Source organism: Podarcis vaucheri (genome assembly GCF_965113315.1).
Source record: "Podarcis vaucheri genome assembly, chromosome: 2".
Lineage (NCBI taxonomy): Eukaryota > Metazoa > Chordata > Lepidosauria > Squamata > Lacertidae > Podarcis > Podarcis vaucheri.
Genome location: NC_138760.1, coordinates 58,805,403 through 58,823,201, shown reverse-complemented (window position 1 = coordinate 58,823,201; position 17,799 = coordinate 58,805,403). Strand labels below are relative to the sequence as shown.

The following is a 17,799-nucleotide window of genomic DNA, read 5'->3' as shown; positions in this document are numbered from 1 at the left end:
CGAAGCAATATACATTACATATACTCAAGTTATAGTCAGTTGGAGCTGCTGAGCCACATGTAAATATATTATTGATTTTTCCCCCTTCCAGATGGTGCAATTCAGAAAAAAAAATGTTTTTAAATTATGCCTTGCAGAGACGCTGAGAAGTGCTGCTAATAACAGGCATATTTCAAGTGAATACTGACCTGCTTTTCCTCCCCATCAAGCTAATGCGTCCAAAGTGCTGCCAGTATTTTGTATAAATTACCTGCATTGTAAGAACTTAAACTAGAGCCTCTGCTTCATTAGAGCTATTTAAGTACCATCTCTTCCCAACAGCTTATTTAGGTTTCCAGTGGAAGTCATAGATGGGTGCAGAAAACAATCCAGTCAAATTGCAGGGAGAGAGAGAGAATTCATCACAATCTTAGCCCTAAAATTAAGCTGTGTTATTTTTTGACAGCAGCCCAAACTAAGTGCCTTTGCTTCGATTCAACAAGAAAGTAGAAAAATGAATGTTCATGCATTGGTCTGACATAGGCCTTGTTGAAAACGACTCTCCCTCTCTGCACATTACGAATGAAACTAGCTGCAAGCAGAAACAAGTATCCTCCCTAGGATTGCTCTCTGGAGCAAACCCTGACCTGACATCCTGTAGTATTATGCTAGAAGGGAATTTTACATAGAGAGTGCCAGAGGAAAGGAACACTCACTCTAAAAATTGCCTGCCTGCCCTGTTAAGAAATGGAGGCTATGGCATTTGGCTCTGTTGGGGAAGCAGCGCCGTAGCATGGAGGGGCAGCCAGAGAGGCCGTGACCCCCGGTACACATTTCTGAGGGGGCACTACCAGGCACCCCCCATGACAGGCTCCCTCATTGAGGCCAGAACTGTAGGGAGGCAAGCCAAGCTGTGCCCTGTCCGGGCCCACGGGGCTGGGGGGCGGGCAGCGGTGCCTCCTCCTCATTGCCGCAAGGAGGATGCCGCCACTAGCACCAACAACCAAGGAGAGGCAAGAGGCTCCACCTGGATCAGGAGGGAGAGAGGCAAGAGGCAGAAGGGCAGCCTCATTCTCTGGGGTTGTGGCTCCAGCACGGAGCAGCGGAAGGCAGATTGATCTAGTGGGCAGGTGGACAGAGGCAACAGGTGAGGAGTCTGATGGAGGCGGGCTCTGTTCACCCTTTGTGCAGGCTCTGCACACATCCTGCAGGTGCACGCCTCCACCCCAGCTGCCCAGTCCACCAGGAGACGCGACACTTGCCCTGCCTTGCCCTGGGCACCGGCAACCCACGCTACACCATTGTGAGGAAGACTGTGCTCGCTTGGTTCTTTAGTAATGGATTACATTGGTATCACACCTCTATTCCAAGGAGCATAAGATGGCATACCTGGTTCTCCCCCCTCCCCATTTTTATTTTCACCTCAACCTTGTGACAAAGGTTAGGCTGAGAGATGGTGACTGGCCCATGGTCACCCAGTGAACTTCATAGCTGAGTGGGGATTGAAGCCCTGGTCCCCCAGGCTGTAGTGCAACATTCTAACCTCTATACCACATGGACTCTACCCTTGCCCCTCTTATCTACCTTGTTCTTTATCCACCTTATTCTTTTTCTGATTACACCTCTGGATCTCTATAGCCACCAGGAATCTGATGGTGGGCATCAGGCCTTTGAGGCTGAAATCATTAGGCTTTGGAGGAGGAGTGTATCTAAGTAGCACATCTGTCACACCACCCCAGCTGGTGTGTAGACACGGACAAGGAGAGGTAATAGGCACTTAATCCTTAACAATTTCTTAATCCTCAGTGACCTTTAGTGCTCCTGTTATCTCAGAGATAAAGCCAGAAGGGCTGTTAGCTTCACTGCATGTCTTTGTGAAGAAGCACAGTGTCTAGCACGGGTTCTGAGCAAAACTATAAGGTGCAGGGTTTTCTGGAAGTGAAATACCAACAACATGTTCTGTGGAACAGCATTCCTGTTGAGATAAAATAGGCACCTGCTATCTGTACTTACCGGAAACAATTGAAGACATTTTTGTTTCGATAAGCTTTTCCAGCTGGATGAAAAGGTCTATGCTGTAGGTGTTTGTTTTGTACTGCTTTTAAGCTTATTTTCAGGGGTGGGGGTGATGTAAAAAAAAAGTAAAACTATTTTGGCTGTTTTATAGCATGTCTTTAAATCGCCTTGAAACATATGTAAAAGGTGAAATAATAATAATAATAATAATAATAATAATAATAATAATAATAATAATAATATACTACAGTCATTCCATAATGGACATAAAGTTCAAAACTGGATTAGTAGATAGGAAGATATCCAAAGTAAAAGAACCATTATTTTGCAGGTTTGGGCACTCTGCATGCAATATCAGCTCATCAATATTAGAGACAGACTATCCATAGGCACTGATAATATTTTTATGGTCACTGGATTACCATAGTAGGGATTATCTGCCCCTCTGGGTTTGATGCGTGCCATATTTAAAAAAATAGTGATTTGGGAGTTTCAGCTGGGAAATGGGTTATAAATCCCAGTCATAAAGAAACAAATGCCACAGCCTCCTCACCATTTGAGAAGTAAAGCAGGAATGAGGAATTTGTGGCCCAACAGATGTAAACTGACTACAACTCCCATCATCCCTGATTGTTGGTAACATTATCTGGTGCTTGTGGGAGTGGGGACTCCAAGAACACCTGGAGAACAAGTCCCCCATCGCCGTATTTAAGACGTTATCCATTTTGAGCATTTTTCAGAATGGGTCTAACATTACAGTGGTACCTCGGGTGACAGATGATTCAGGTTACAGACGCTTCAGGTTACAGAGTCTGCTAATCCAGAAATAGTACCTTGGGTTAAGAACTTTGCTTCAGGATGAAGACAGAAATCGCACGATGGTGGCACGGTGGCAATGGGAGGCCCCATTAGCTAAAGTGGTACCTCAAGTTAAGAACAGTTTCAGGTTAAGAACGGACCTCCAGAACGAATTAAGTTCTTAACCTGAGGGACCACTGTATTTTCAAGGATCCCCATATCTTTGTCCTGGCTATGAGCCATATACTTCTCAAACCAGGACCCAGTTTGTAGAAGAATCATACAGGTGTGGCCTCATGTATATGGCTTTTCCCCTCTCCCTCACATTTATTTTGTCACAAATGCCTCAGAATAGGGGTAGCCAAGGTGGCATCCTCTAGATCTTGTGGACTCCAATTCCCACCATCACCACGCAGCATGGTCAATGGTCAGGGATGATGGCTTTTGTAGTCTAACAGTACCTGGAGATACCAGGTTGGACATTCCTGCGTTTGCACATGTATCTGTATATGCCCAGTACTCTTCCAAAGCACTGTTTTGGGATTTTATCTTATATAGATTATTTAGTGCTGTTGTTACTGTTTTCAACCAACAAATAAATGTACTTCCTGTTAACCTTTCCTTCTTTTTTTGATGGGGGAAAGTTCACAGGACATCAGATGTATACATGCACATTTTGGTAACTATTCCAAACACTGGTTGGAATAGTTATATGGTCTCAGTGTTGCAGCGTGTGTCAGAGATCGCTATTAAGGGTCAAGTATCTGGTTGCCACAGAACTAGACTATTTCTGCATTGAGTTCCTGGCAGATGGCAAGTGAAAATGCCCATGTGTTAAAAACTGGCTGACACACTGATGCTTAGAAAAGTAAATGGCCTCAGACAGACCTGCCTAAAGAAAATTCTGATGGAAACAAGAAAGTAAAGGGACAGGAGATATTTCTGGAACTAGTATGGACAATCTTATGTAACAGGAGGCGAGGCTGGTTAAATACAGTAACTTCTGAAGTTTGGGTGAGAGAGAAATAACACCCATCAGAATTATACATGGCAACTCCTTTCCATTGCAGTGGTACCTCGGGTTAAGAACTTAATTCGTTCTGGAGGTCTGTTCTTAACCTGAAACTGTTATTAACCTGAAGCACCACTTTAGCTAATGGGGCCTCCTGCTGCTGCTCCCACTGGAGCACGATCTCTGTTCTCATCCTGAAGCAAAGTTCTTAACCCAAGGTACTATTTCTGGGTTAGCAGAGTCTGTAACCTGAAGAATCTGTAACCTGAAGCATATGTAACCCGAGGTACCACTGCATTTTTATTTATATGCATTGCTACACATGGATCACAGAAATGAACTTAATATTAGCAACTGAAATCTGGGCTGAGGGAATGTTATATTCAAAACTGGGAATATAGTAAATCAGCCCCACGGACACTCTCTCTGGGGTTACAGAGGTCTGGCATACACCAAGGATGTTTAATTTAGCTCCATTGTTTGGCTCTGAAAATTGACACGGGTTGGCTTTCTTTGGGGCTCACTCTGAGCTACTTTAACTTGGATGAACACTACCCTGCATCTTCTATTGTTGGCACATCCTGGGCTTGTTCTACTTCGTGTCAGTTGAAATCAATCAGAACATTCCCACTGGCTTCAGTGGGAGTTGGAGTCAGCCTTTAATCGCTATGTTTTATTCATCAGAGCGTAGGAAGATGCAAGAGCCTTGAACTCATTTCAGCTGACCTGATATTCCTTATATCACCAAAGCTGGTAGACGCGCTCCACCTGCCTCCAAATTGCAATTTTGAAAAGCCAAAGTTCTCCAAGGTGATGTGTAGGATTAAAATAAAAAGCAGATTTGGAACAAAAGTGAGGTGTGAGCACAAAGTCACCTTCTAGACGGCATTCATGAACAAAAGTCTGCAAGCCCAACCATGCCATTCACTACTTTGAGGCTTTGACATTTAATCCAGATGTCCGTCCGTCCGTCTATTTATTTATTTATTTTACTTATTTACAGCAGAGAGAAGCCACATGGAAGTGCTCAACTCTGTTGATTAACATGGTAAGCTGCCATGTGTACTCGCAACAAATCAATCTTGCACCAACCTTTGCATATGTGTGCTGCACACAAACAGCAGCGTAGGAATATACAGGAACCAGAAAGGCTATTTTGCCTCTCTCTTTTTCAGAAACTTGCTGATGTGGACATAAATGAACCTATGCATGATGGTGGGGATGGTTCTTCTGAAGCTAATCCAATATCTCTCATTCCTCCTCCCTTTTTTCCCAGAATAAAAATGAAAATATGAAGTTTCACCACCACAGGCCCTCTCTCCTTTATCAAACTTTTGTGTGTTCAAATTTAGTGACTATAAATCTTGGGGAAAGCATGAAAGAACGGATTACATCATGGAAAGAAGGGCAATGAGCATATACAGGATTTATTTTTTTAAAGCATAATATGTATTGATCTGGGACAGAATGGATGGTAGGTAGTCTACAAAGGCATTTTAGGAAATTCCATAGCAGTCCCTATTCTGGACATTTCACCTGATGGATCTTCCTGGATCAATACGTGTCACTGCATGAAATGAGGCTTTTCAATAAATTGCATCTAACAATGTCCCAGTATTCCTCACTCAGATTTAGGGGAGTAGGACTATTGGGCCCTGGCCAAAATTTTCTAAATGTGGAAATGGTTGTGGCAATTCTCTTTCATCTTTAGCACAATATCTTCAGGATGTGAATGATTTCATTTCAGAGACAGTAACAACAATGAACACAAAAAAATGAATGAATGTAAAGTTCTCTGGGACTTTCCCATGGAAGTGGAAGAAAAGAAACTGTCCCATATCATGAATGAAATAGCCCATATTTATACATCTCAATCAAAAAGGAAGAAAAGGGAGAGGACTAGGAAGTGAAACCAAGAGTTACACTTGCCTTAGAATGGTGACCATGCTTTACATTCCCTGCTTTGTCCAAGAATAGATTCAATTAATTCTTAAAGAGTTCTTTGCCCATATCATCCAGTCACATTCTGAACAATCCCCCCCCCACCTCGTTTCTCACCCTCCTCTCTTCTCTCTTTCAACCACTAAGGACAAATGTCTTAAACACAAGCTGATAAGGAACTGTTCGGAAACATCTGAAACAGAGAAAACTCAGGCTTACGGCTATATAGACAAGTACCCCTTGAAACACAGGATTTCAAGATGATAATTTAGTACCTTCTCAAAGTGGGCCATCTTTGTGTGTTTACTTAGAAGTAAAAGTATGACTGTGTTCAATAAGCTTACTTCCAGGGACTCGTAGAAAGGGTTGCAGCTGGGCAGAGCAGTGTGTGTGTGTGTGTGTGTGTGTGTGTGTGTGTGTGGTGATGGGGAAACTCCAGAGCGGCTGTACCCTCACGTCCTATTTGGAAACATAACAGAAGAATCAGGAGAATTAGGAACCTTTGGGTCTAGCAGAGCATCCTCTTTTGGCCTCCATTGCTGGCAGTACATCTACACATGCATAGCTCTCTGCAGGTGTACTGTGCCTGTGTCCTGTGTCCTGTTCCTGTGTCCTGTCACTGTAAGTGCTTCCCCACAGGCAGGACAGCATTTTATGCCACATCCTATGAGCCCTCAGCCAACTGAATGCTGATTGTAGGGTTTCAGCTGTAACTGTCACCAATTGCACTCTGTAAAATAATTCATATGCTAGTAAATTGGTGGCATAAGTGCCAGAAACTTTAAAATATGATCTGCTAAATGGTTTCTGCACCTTTATTATGAAAAGTATACTGTGAGTTTAACAGCATTGTTATTAGGCAAAGAAAACATGTTTTCAAATGCATTTTCAACACTTCAGTGCCTTACTGACTTCCATGTAAAAATTTCAATGCAGATTCTATTACAAAATCAGTGACTTCAAAACCAAATTTAAGGTGTCTGTCAATAAAAACAGTAACATTTTGTGTTCCTACATTGTGTGAATGTTCAGTGAACAAATGCTCCACCAAACAATGTTCCGTGTAATTTATCATTACTCTACCTTTGGTAAGTACTACTGTCAGCTCTGCTAAATACCTCTGCATTTGACTGCTGATATTCTTGTTTCCCTTTATGTTACTCAGTATATTAACTCTCAGCTTGTAATAAGCTCACAGCAGTCGAAGACCTCTTTTTTTTTTAATCTGATGAGTCTTGATGACTTGAATAACTTGGTCTAATTAGCTCTAATTGTTTTCTCTCTGTGATAAGAATAAATTGGTTAGATACATCACAGTTAACATGCTTTAGGAATAAAATAAATAGTGAATGGTTTGGGCAATAAATGATGACATATGGAGATTTTCACTGCAAGGCTTACAGCAGTAATCCAGCAAAATGGCCGAACTAATTACCACCACCACCACAAATGATGTTGTTACAAGGAAAGAAGACATGTTGTTGGTTATCAAAAGATAAAAGTAGATGTATTCAGACCTATACCCACATTTATTTTTATGGAATGGAGCTGCATCACTTTGGCCCCATATTGCAGATTCTCTCTGGAAGCAGGTTCATACATCCATGTTTGTCACTGGACTGAATAAGCAGTATATGACTTACATATATGAACAGACACCAAAGAATTAACACTGCAGACAGAACATAAATGCTTCCTTACAGTGGCTCAAATACATGTTTTTGAATGAAGTCAATCCCATCTCCTGCTGCCAGGCCTTATGGTCTGATTCACACTTGCATGTCCCTCATTTGATGGCTGTGTGCATGAATGACCCATCCCAGAAGGTATCTGTATTGTTAGCAAGTCCAGCATCACATCTGACATACCTGGGCAGCTGCAGGGGCCCACACACCCCTCCATAGCTCAAAGGGAGTGACATACCCTTCCGGTATCGCCACTGAGATTTGCCACCTCTTCAGGTGCCTGGCAGCACTAGAGACACCAATTATCCTCTCCCTAACATCAGCAGTGGTACAGTCATGCGATGGGAGCCAAGGCACTTTGGCTTGTCCACTTTGTTCCCATTTTATTGCACCACCATTGCTACAAGGTAAGGCTATCCAGGGGGGAAGGTGTGGTTGCTGACTGCAGCACTTCAAGGAGATCAAACTGGAATGTGCGGGGGGCATCATTGGGGGCTCAAGTTGGAACAGGGGATTAACAGTGACAGTTCCCCCACCAGCCATCTTTGATTCTCTATCTGACATGAAACACACTGTCCAGTTCTTCTATAAAAAGCAACTGTCTTTTAGATGCCCTCCCAGTGACACTTGTCTAAACCCAACTCTCACTGAAATCACCCAAACACATATGTGAGATGCTTACATGGTCTCCTGTCCATGCAGATGTTCTTCAGGGATATTTGGGTCCCTTTTGACCTTTTGATGTTATTTTCATAGGGTATATCTACTTTCTAAAGTGAGTTCTATGGATTGGAATTCACCACGAACAAGTTAGCATTGACAAATGAGGAAAGTGCAAACTTCCCACAACTAATTGGGGGCTGGCTGATGAAAGTACAGCACATTGTCAAAATGATTAAACTGGCCAAATTGATTAGGACAAGAGAAGGCTGGCAAAGTCATAAAGATAATAAAATAAAATAACCTTCTAATTTGGTGTGAGACAACCAAGAGCATTTTCAATATAGTATTTTCCATTGTTTTGCTCCCCACAATATAACTTTCTTCTGCTTGCCTTAGTTTTATCTATAATTTCTTGCTTTTGGGGGTTTCTCTCTGTCATGAACATTATATTGCTTGTTGTACATTCTTGATGCATTGTTTGAATCTCTATAATTCTAATTTTGAAGCTCACAAAACTGGGAGAAAACAAAACAGTCTTTTCTCTATCCCCACAGCCTGCTCCTATCAAACTATTCCTGGTAAAGCTAATTATTCATTTACATGTAATAAATGCAAAACAATGTAAGCTATGGTTAATTTTGTTCTGTTAATTTAATGAGTACATTGAGGAAACATACCTGCCTTGCTAAGCCTTCCAACAAAGCTGTGACCGGAAAAATAATCTTCGAACCTTGTTATATTCAGCAGCGGGTAGAGAGATGATTTGCTAGGCAATTCTACAAGCAAACACTGTGTCATGATAGCAAAGGGAGGGGAACTGCTATGGGGAGGTGTGGCAGTGGGGGTCAGGGGTTGCCACAGACAAGATCATGTAAGTTTAAGGTTGGTGACTGAATAGTCAGCCTTGCTGACATCAGAAGCCACAACCAATGCCAAGGAACTTGCACAGTGTTGGCTGAAGCACTCCACCACCATCCTAGCACTGAAATATGAGGATTCCACAGAACTTTCTTTATGTACGCAACAACAGCAGCAAGAATACTTATCGCAAAGTATTGGAAGACACAAGATCTACCCACCCTGGAAGAATGGCAGATGAAAGTGATTGACTACATGACATTGGCCAAGATGACTGGCAGAATCCGTGATCAGGGAAAAGAGACGGCGGAAGAAGAATGGAAGAAATTTAAAATCTATCTCAAGGACTACTATAAACTTGATGAATGCTAGAATGTCGAGGTTTTCAGAAAGAAAGGGTTACAGTGACATAAGATTAGATTAAAGAAAAGATTAAGATGACAGAGGTCGGAAAGAAATACTTAGAAGTTGCTAAAAAATTATGGACATTGGGATGCAGAAAGGGGGGGTATGGGGGAGTCCGAGAAAAGAGGTTTATGAAAAAATGTTATGAAACTATACGTGTTTGTATGTCTTTTTATGTGTTTGTTTGTCTTAAAAAACTTTGTAAAACCAATAAAAAAAATTTATATATAAAAAAAGAAATATGAGGATTCCTTTCTCTCCTTAAACAGACAGCGGCTGCCAGCAGTTATTCTGAGCTAGCCACTGTGTTGTGTTTCTTTCTGTTCAACGATTAGTTAAGTTGAACATGTAAAGCTGTCTTATGCCAAGTCAGAGCCAAACCACTGGTTTGTCCTCTAAGCCAGGGTAGACAACGTGGCATAGCTGTCAAGTGTCCCTTATTTGAAGGGACAGTCCCTTATTCCAGCGCCATGTCCCGCTGCTGTCCCTTATTGATAGATGTCCCTTAAATGTCCCTTAAATTTCAAAGGGAGCAGCTCCTCTCCCTCCCTCCCTGCCGGCCAGGGAGGAGGGAGGCTCCAACTGTGTTGCTTGGCTGTGTTGCTCACCCAATAAGAAGTCTAAGAACGACTGGGGGGTGGAGCTTGCATGCCTTGTGTGTGGCTAGTTAATGCAAGCTGAGGGGTTTTTTGAATGCTGGACGCCATTTTGTTGCACGTGCTGCTGCAAACTTTGCAGTGCAAAGCCAGGCTGGGGAGCCATCTTAAGTTGAGGCTGCATAGGCCTTGTGGTGCATGTGATTCAGGTTCTATTCAGTTGAACCTCTGGTTACAAAGTTGGTTGGACCATGTTCTTGAAGCTACCAGCATGAGTTTGACCAGACTGCAGGAGGACAGGAAGACTGGAGTGCCTGGAACAGGAGAGGCTGCAGGTCCCTTATTTTGGCTGCTGGTCCCTTATTTTCAAGGCTGCTGGTCCCTTATTTTCAAATCTGTAAGTTGACAGCTATGCAACGTGGTGCTCTCTAGATCAGCTCCAATGATCTCAGGCAGTACTGCCAAGGGGCAGGGAGGGGCAGGCTTGTACTCCAACAAGACCTGGAGGGCACCACGTTGGATGTCCCTGTTCTAGCCCAATGTGTACTCAGACTGGCAGCATCTCTCCAGCCTCTGACTAGCTCTTTTCCAGCCCAACAGCTGGAGATACATTCAGCCAGACGTGGGGGTTTCCATATACAGCACACGTTCTATACCCCTGACCTGCAGCACCTCCCAGCACCCAATTGGACCAGACTTGCAGCGAGCCACAGAGTTTCTGCATCCATCCCGCTTTTGACAACTGTTACTTAACACTATATTTAAAACGAGCTGCTTCTCCAAACACATTTTCTTGAATGTGCTGCCAAGGATGAACAGAAGGTGTGAACAAAAAGATCCAAGAAAATGGTTTTATTTGTCGAGTTATGGAAAGATTTCAGGTATTCCGCCAACTATCATTCCCATCCTGATTCTCTCTCTTTCACCCACCGACACCCCCACACTCCCCTTTTCCCGTTTTTGACTGATGAACACCAACAAAGATCATATTAATCCTGTGAAGTTTAATTTCAGCCTCTTTTACAGAGCTGTCCCGGGGAGTCGTGTATTTGTATTCCTGCTCAATGGGGTTTTTAATAATGCAATTATCAGAATTGAGTGCCAAGACACCCAAGACTCCTAAGTGCTATGTATTTCTGAAAAATTGAGGGCTTCGTGATGGCTATAGAAAGTTGGGAATGATTTGTAGCGCAATCAGGTTCACACAAAAGCAAAAGGACAAAAAAAAGGGCTTCGTAGCAGCACATAATGCATTTCAAGACTAAGAAGGGAGGAGAGAAGGTTTGGGGAAAGGAAAAAAAGGGTCACCATTTTCAAACTGCTTAGTGACCATGTTCACCTTCATAGTACAGTACTGTACTACATCAGACTGTATTTTTGTTGTTGTTGTTCAAACCAGGACTCCCAGGACCCCCAGGTAGCATGATCAATGGTCAGAGATGGTGGAAGTTGGTCAACAACATCTGGTGAGCCACAGGTTCTCCATCTTTGGTTTGAGATGTTGTTGGACTACAACTTTCATCGCCCCTGTCCATTGGCCATGTTAGCTAGAGCACATGGGAGTTGGAGTCCAACAACATTCGGAAGGCCACAGATTCCGCATCCCTTGACAACACCCTGTAGATTTTTAGTTTACAGATTTCAGGTCAAGTCAAGAAAGCCATTGTGGCTTCATCGCGGAATTCAGCATTATCTGCTGGCTTTGGATAACACAAGGAAGGAAAAGCCATTTTTCACTAGAGTTGCCACCTTTATGGTTAGTCTCCTATCCTTTTCATAGCTGCATGACAGGAAGAAATGAAATAGTGGAAGCTTGTTCCAGAGTGAAACCCTGTATTCAAGTAGCTTCCCCATCAAAACTGCAATATGAAGGCCCACCGATTAATGGGGGAAGGCAGGGTGATTAAATCTGCAATAAAAACATTAATTGATTCATCTAGTGATTAATTCTAGCATTGCTAATATTCTGTTATTTTTTAAAAATCCAAACAGGTAATGGAACCTTTCTGAAAAAACTATGCTTTTGTTCATGCTTCTGCAACATCGATGAAAAGAACGCACTCACAGCAACCTAATCAGACTCAAGTTCTGTGAAAACACTGTTCCAATTCACCAGACAGTGACTAAATACTACAAGATATATTTTCAGGAGGAATGCAATTCTCTGTGCTGGCTAGGAATTGACTAGATGGCCTCATAATAGTTCTTCTGCATCTCTACATTATACTATTTCAATGCTAAGTCATAAATCATGCTCAAGACAGATTTATATGTTTGCTGCCATGAACCTCTGAAGTGAAGCCAGGAAGCTGCAACACCACAGTGAAACCTTAATAGTCTCCATTCCCACCCCTTAATCTTTCACTAGCAGGGCTGGGGGGGGGGATGCCAAGTAAAGCAGAAGCCAACAGTTCATAACTGCATTAGCGTGGCCAACAGTCAAAGAGCAGGAGGGCAAATGAAAACAGCTAAAACTAAAACAAATAATGGACTGAAATTGTGAAAGGTGGAAAAAGGAAGTACAGAGTGGCTGATGTATTCAAATCATTGCAGCTTCTAGATAAGGCCCCCAACCGTTTAAGATCTGTAGGGCTATGAAACATTGCTTTCCATATATTCAGGAGGATCTGCAATGGTGGCTGGTACCCATTGGGGCTGATAGGAAGCATGCAGGGAGGCAAACAGTAGGTGGTGCTGGAGACTATGAAAGGTAGAGCCAAGGAATCCTACTTCTGCCCCCATTTCCCTCCCTGGTGAGTTATGCTACGGCAAGACTTATGCTGAGGAGGAATTCCAGTGCCATGACTGTCTTTTTTCCACTGGCTTCATGCTGAGGAGGAAGCAGCCAGCCAGGACCACACTCTGGACTGGTTGTAAGAAGGCAGGGGGAAGGAATCAAGACTGATGTTGGTGGGGCAGTGCCCCATTTCCCGTTATGGGCCACTGATGTTTGATGTTCCCTCTATCCCCTGAGCAGCCACAGCTAACATCCACATATTTGGGGATAAGGAGGCAAGAATGTGACATCCATAGAAATATAGGGAGCTGCCATGCAGCAAGTCAGACCATTGGTGCACTCTTGTCTACATCAGGAGTGGGGGACCTTTTCAAGCCTGAGGGCTGCATTCCCTCTTGGCCAATCCTTGTGAGGAAGGGCACACTCCAGCAGTGGGCATGACCAATAAAAATGTAGGTGTGGCCAGCACACATGCACCATTCAACTACACCAGGCTTACTCAAACTCGGGCCCTCAAGATGTTTTTGGCCCACAACTCCCATGATCCCTAGCTAGCAGGACCAGTGGTCAGGGATGATGGGAATTGTAGTCTCAAAACATCTGGAGGGCTGAGTTTGAGGACGCCTGAACTACACATAGACAAAGTACATGGCCTCCTCCCGATGACTCAGTTGTTTCTCAACCAGTCTCCAGGGCTAGGGCTGATGGGAGTTAAGAACATCAGAAGAAGCTGATGGATCAGGCGAAAGGCCCATCTAACTCAGCATCCTCTTCTCACAGTGGCCAACCACATGCCTGTGGGAAACCAGCAAGCAGGGCCTGAACACAAGAGGCCTCTTCCCTTCCACAGTTTCCAGCAAGCGGTATTCAAAAGCATACTGCTCCAACCATGGAGGCAGAACGTAGCCATGATGGCTAGCAGCCATGGACAGCCATACCCTCTATGAATTTGTCTAAATCCATCCAAGTTGGTGGCCATCACTGCCTCCTGTGGGAGGGATTTCCATAGTTTATCAATGCACTGTGTGAAGAAGTACTTTCCGATAATAATAATTATTATTAAAATTATTTATTTATTTATTTATTTATTTATTTATACCCCGCCCATCTGGCTGGGTTTCCACAGCCACTCTGGGTGGCTTCCAACAAAATGTTAAAATACCGTAATGCATCAAACATTAAAAGCTTCCCTCAACAGGGCTGCCTTCAGATGTCTTCTAAAAGTCTAGTAGTTGTTGTTCTCTTTGACATCTGGTGGGAGGGCGTTCCACAGGGAGGGCGCCACTACCGAGAAGGCCCTCTGCCTGGTTCCCTGTAACTTGGCTTCTCACAGTGAGGGAACTGCCAGAAGGCCCTCGGCGCTGGACCTCAGTGTCCGGGTAGAACGATGGAGGTGGAGACGCTCCTTCAGGTATACTAGACCGAGGTATACTAGACCGAGGCACTTTGAATTGTGCTCGGAAACGTTATGGGAGCCAGGGTAGGTCTTTCAAGACCGGTCTCGGCAACTGCTCCCAGTCACCAGTCTAGCTGCCGCATTCTTGAATCTTTTGACATCCAGTTTCAATGGATGTCCATGAGTTCTGGTATTATAAAAAGATCCCGTTTCTGTACCACTTCCTCCATAGCATTCATAATTTTATAGACTTCTATCATGTCACCTCTAACCTGCCTTTTCTGTCAAATAAAAAATCTCAAACACTTTCCCCATAGGGGATTTGCTCCATGTAGTCATAGTTCAGTATAATTTGGAGGGCGTAAAGCTCCCCACTCCTGCTGCAGATGAACTAACAGCCCTTCTCAGGAGAGTTTCATATGCCTAGTATCCATATGACTAGATTAGCACTAGTTTTTAGGCTAACTAGGTTGTATAAAAGCTGCCTTGAAGAAAATGAACCTGTTTAGTCTGAGCTATGGTTGTAACAGGTTTTGCACTGACAAAAGTACTTAAGGAAAAAGGGCTTGAGAAAAGGTCCTTGTACAAACAAAAAAACAACAACTGTGGGCAGGAAACAAATCTGTCAGAGACCCTTATCAGTTCAAGAAGGTACTTACATCTGGAATGCAACAAATCTGGGGTTCAAGATCAAGACCTGAAATAGAGAGTTAGCTTCACAACTTAGCTGATGGTATCCAGTGATAAATAGTAGTCCGTAAGGTTTTCAAGCAGCACCTTTGGGGATAAAAAGCAGGCAGGGAAAGGTGATTTCAGGGTGTTTCAGATTAGGGCCCTGCAGCTGCCTTTTCTTGAGAATAAAAGTGCCCGTTTTAAGCACTAAAGAAAAAAGAGGGGGGGGGAGCACAAATAATGTAACATGCCGTTTGGCCCTTGGCTGTTTCTTGTGGTGTAACATCAAATTATACTCAGCATTTCAAATGACTAATTTTTATGTTAATTAACAGCATGCCACAAATTCCCTCATGCCTAATGGATGGGGATTGGAAAAAGCAGCCCTCAAGATATTACACATTACAGTCTTCGTTGTTTTTCACTGTGTTCTGAATAGCATGTTCTTTGTTTTTGTTTTTTTAATGCCGATTTGTATGATTGAATTGATTGGAGACTGGCACTTTCAGTTCTGCAGATATAAAGAAAGGGGTTGTCAGTCGCCGGGGCAACAACAGCAATTTCTAAGTTGTCACTTTCGCTGGTTGCCTTGAATTTGTTCATTACTTTATTGCTTGAGACCACGTCAGTTGCAAATGCATTCACATCCTTTTTTACCTGGGTGTTGCTGTCTTTCAAACCACTTAATGACCAGCTGATCGTGATACTGTCTAGACTCTGAGCATAATAATGACAAAATGTGTATTGGTTGATTCTTTCATGGATATTTATTTTCCATATTGGTATGAAGTTACTCTTCCCCAGGGAAGGCCAGGGAAGGTCGAGAAATTCTTTTGTGTAGACCAGCTCTCAGAATGACTTACTTTTAAGCCTAATGATTTGCATCCAGTGCAAATTGATTACTTGGTATAGGATGCTTGTGAACTGGCATGTGGTCCATGAATAGATGCATTTCAATCAACACAAAGGTCAACAAAATAATTGCTTGCTTGGAAATCTAACTCAAAGGCTCACAACAGATGCAGCTTGAAGTTATGTGTCAAGGCACGGAGGAAGGTGACACAAGATAAGTCTGACCGAAATTGCCCTGCGACAAAACAATTTGAGGCTATGGGAAAGGGCCATGGCTCAGTAGGAGAACATCTGCTTTGCATACAGCTGGTCTCAGGTTCAGTCCCTGGAGAACTGCTTCCAGTCAGTGTAGGCAGTACTGAGCAAGAGAGATCAATAGTCTGACCCAGTATTATTATTATTATTATTAGAATTTATATACCACTTTATACCCAGGGGTCTCAGGGCAGTTCACAGAATAAAATCAGGACATAAAAACCACAAAATACCTAATAAAAATAAAAACAACAACCCAATAGCCCCAATCCCACAAAAACCACATTTTAAAAGGGCATAGGATGTAGATTGGATCAACCAAGGCCTGGTTAAAAAGGAACGTTTTTGCCTGGTGCCTAAAGGTGTATGATGAAGGCGCCAGGTGAACTTCCCTGGGGAGAGCATTCCACAGATGGGGAGCCACTGCAGAGAAGGCCCGTTCTTGTGTTGCCACCCTCTGGACCTCTTAAGGAGGGGCGTAAAGTATATTCCTTTGTTCCTTTGGGTGTCCAGAGCAGCACTGTGCATGTCAAGAGGAGATATGTAGGAAAATGTGTCAATGAGCATCATAGCAGAGGAATTTCTTGCAGCCATAGATTTGTGCCGTTCGTATTTTCTCATTCTAAATGCTACCCCTTGCTTCTGAAGTTCATTATTTGTACTAAATGTGGGAGAAATGCCCCAGGCCAAAATAAAATAAACTGGGGAGGGAGAGTGAAATGGTTTATTAGCACAGCATGTCTCTTCAATGAAGACAAACGTGGGCCTGGAAATGGTTCATTTTGAGCACTCCGTGCACCACCATGCGCAGAATAAATATTCCATGTTTGGTAACAAACGATACCTCTGCATGATGCCTAGGCACAGACTGTTGATGATTGCTCTTGATTTCAGATTTCCACTCCCATGCTGTGCTTGTCAGGATGGTATGTTATAGACGGGCATTCACTTAAGGCTGCTTCAGACTGAGCATTTCAACTTCCCCACATGGAAAGCACTTCTTTGCAGGGAAAGGCATGAAAAGCACAAAGCAGCAATTGCTTGTGTGTCTTTTGGGTTGCGCTGAGCATTCAGCAGGAGAGATGCACGTAGACATCATTTCACATGAGCATCCACATGTCCTCTGTTTCAGGGGTAAAATTTGGGACAAATTGCATTTATTTGCTTTGAATGGCCGTCATAACATCCTCTTTTTTGCTCTTCAAAATATGGCAACTCTACACACATCTCTTCTGTGGTCTGCAACTCTGAAGCACATATAAGCAAATTATCACATCACATTTGTATATCACTCTTCCGCCAAAGAACACCTGGCCAACATGTCCTCACATCAACGGTCATGCTGCAACCTTCAAAGATAAGCATGGGTTTCAATCCTGATTCCCACTCCTGTTTCCAAAACTGCATCCACCATACTACTCTGGCTGTCAAAGGAAGAGAAAGCTGATATATTGAGGCATCTGCCTTTGGATGATCTGCAAGCAGCCTAGAGAATCATTGCTGGTCCCATGAGACTTCCAGGTGTGCTGCACCTGTGTGCTGAATGCTAGGAAAAGTGTCTAGCTGGCAGTGCCCATAGTAACCAATTTGTCTCCACCTGGGGGCTGGGCAGATTGACTGGGTCATGCACAATTTAGCACTGGCTGCCAGTTTGCTTCTGAGCTCAAGTCAAGGTGCTAACCTTTAAAGCTCAAAATGGCTTGGAACCTGGCTATACTTTAAGGACCACCTCCTTCTCCACATGCTCCAATCGTCCTCTGAGGCCCTCCTCCATATCCCTCAATCTTGCAGGCTTGTAAACTAAAATAGCTTAAGAAAGTTCAAAAAAGAAAAGGTTTCCCCTTCCCTGACCTCCTAGCAGACCCTGTGTCCTGTCCCACAATGTTCAAGAGGACCTCCTGACCTCCAGAGAGACTTGGGGGTGCGCAGTGATC

The 17,799-nt window shown here is 43.4% G+C and overlaps 1 protein-coding gene across 1 annotated transcript in view; it reads right to left on the bottom strand.

Annotated features, from left to right (window-relative positions):
* Positions 1 to 15,060: 15,060 nt before the first annotated feature.
* Positions 15,061 to 17,799, bottom strand: part of PRELID2 (PRELI domain containing 2) — a 66,345-nt gene continuing 63,606 nt past the window's right edge. The window contains exon 7 of the mRNA XM_082213529.1: positions 15,061 to 15,269. The gene's annotated coding sequence lies outside the window, so the exon portion shown is untranslated. The remainder of the gene's footprint in view (positions 15,270 to 17,799) is intronic.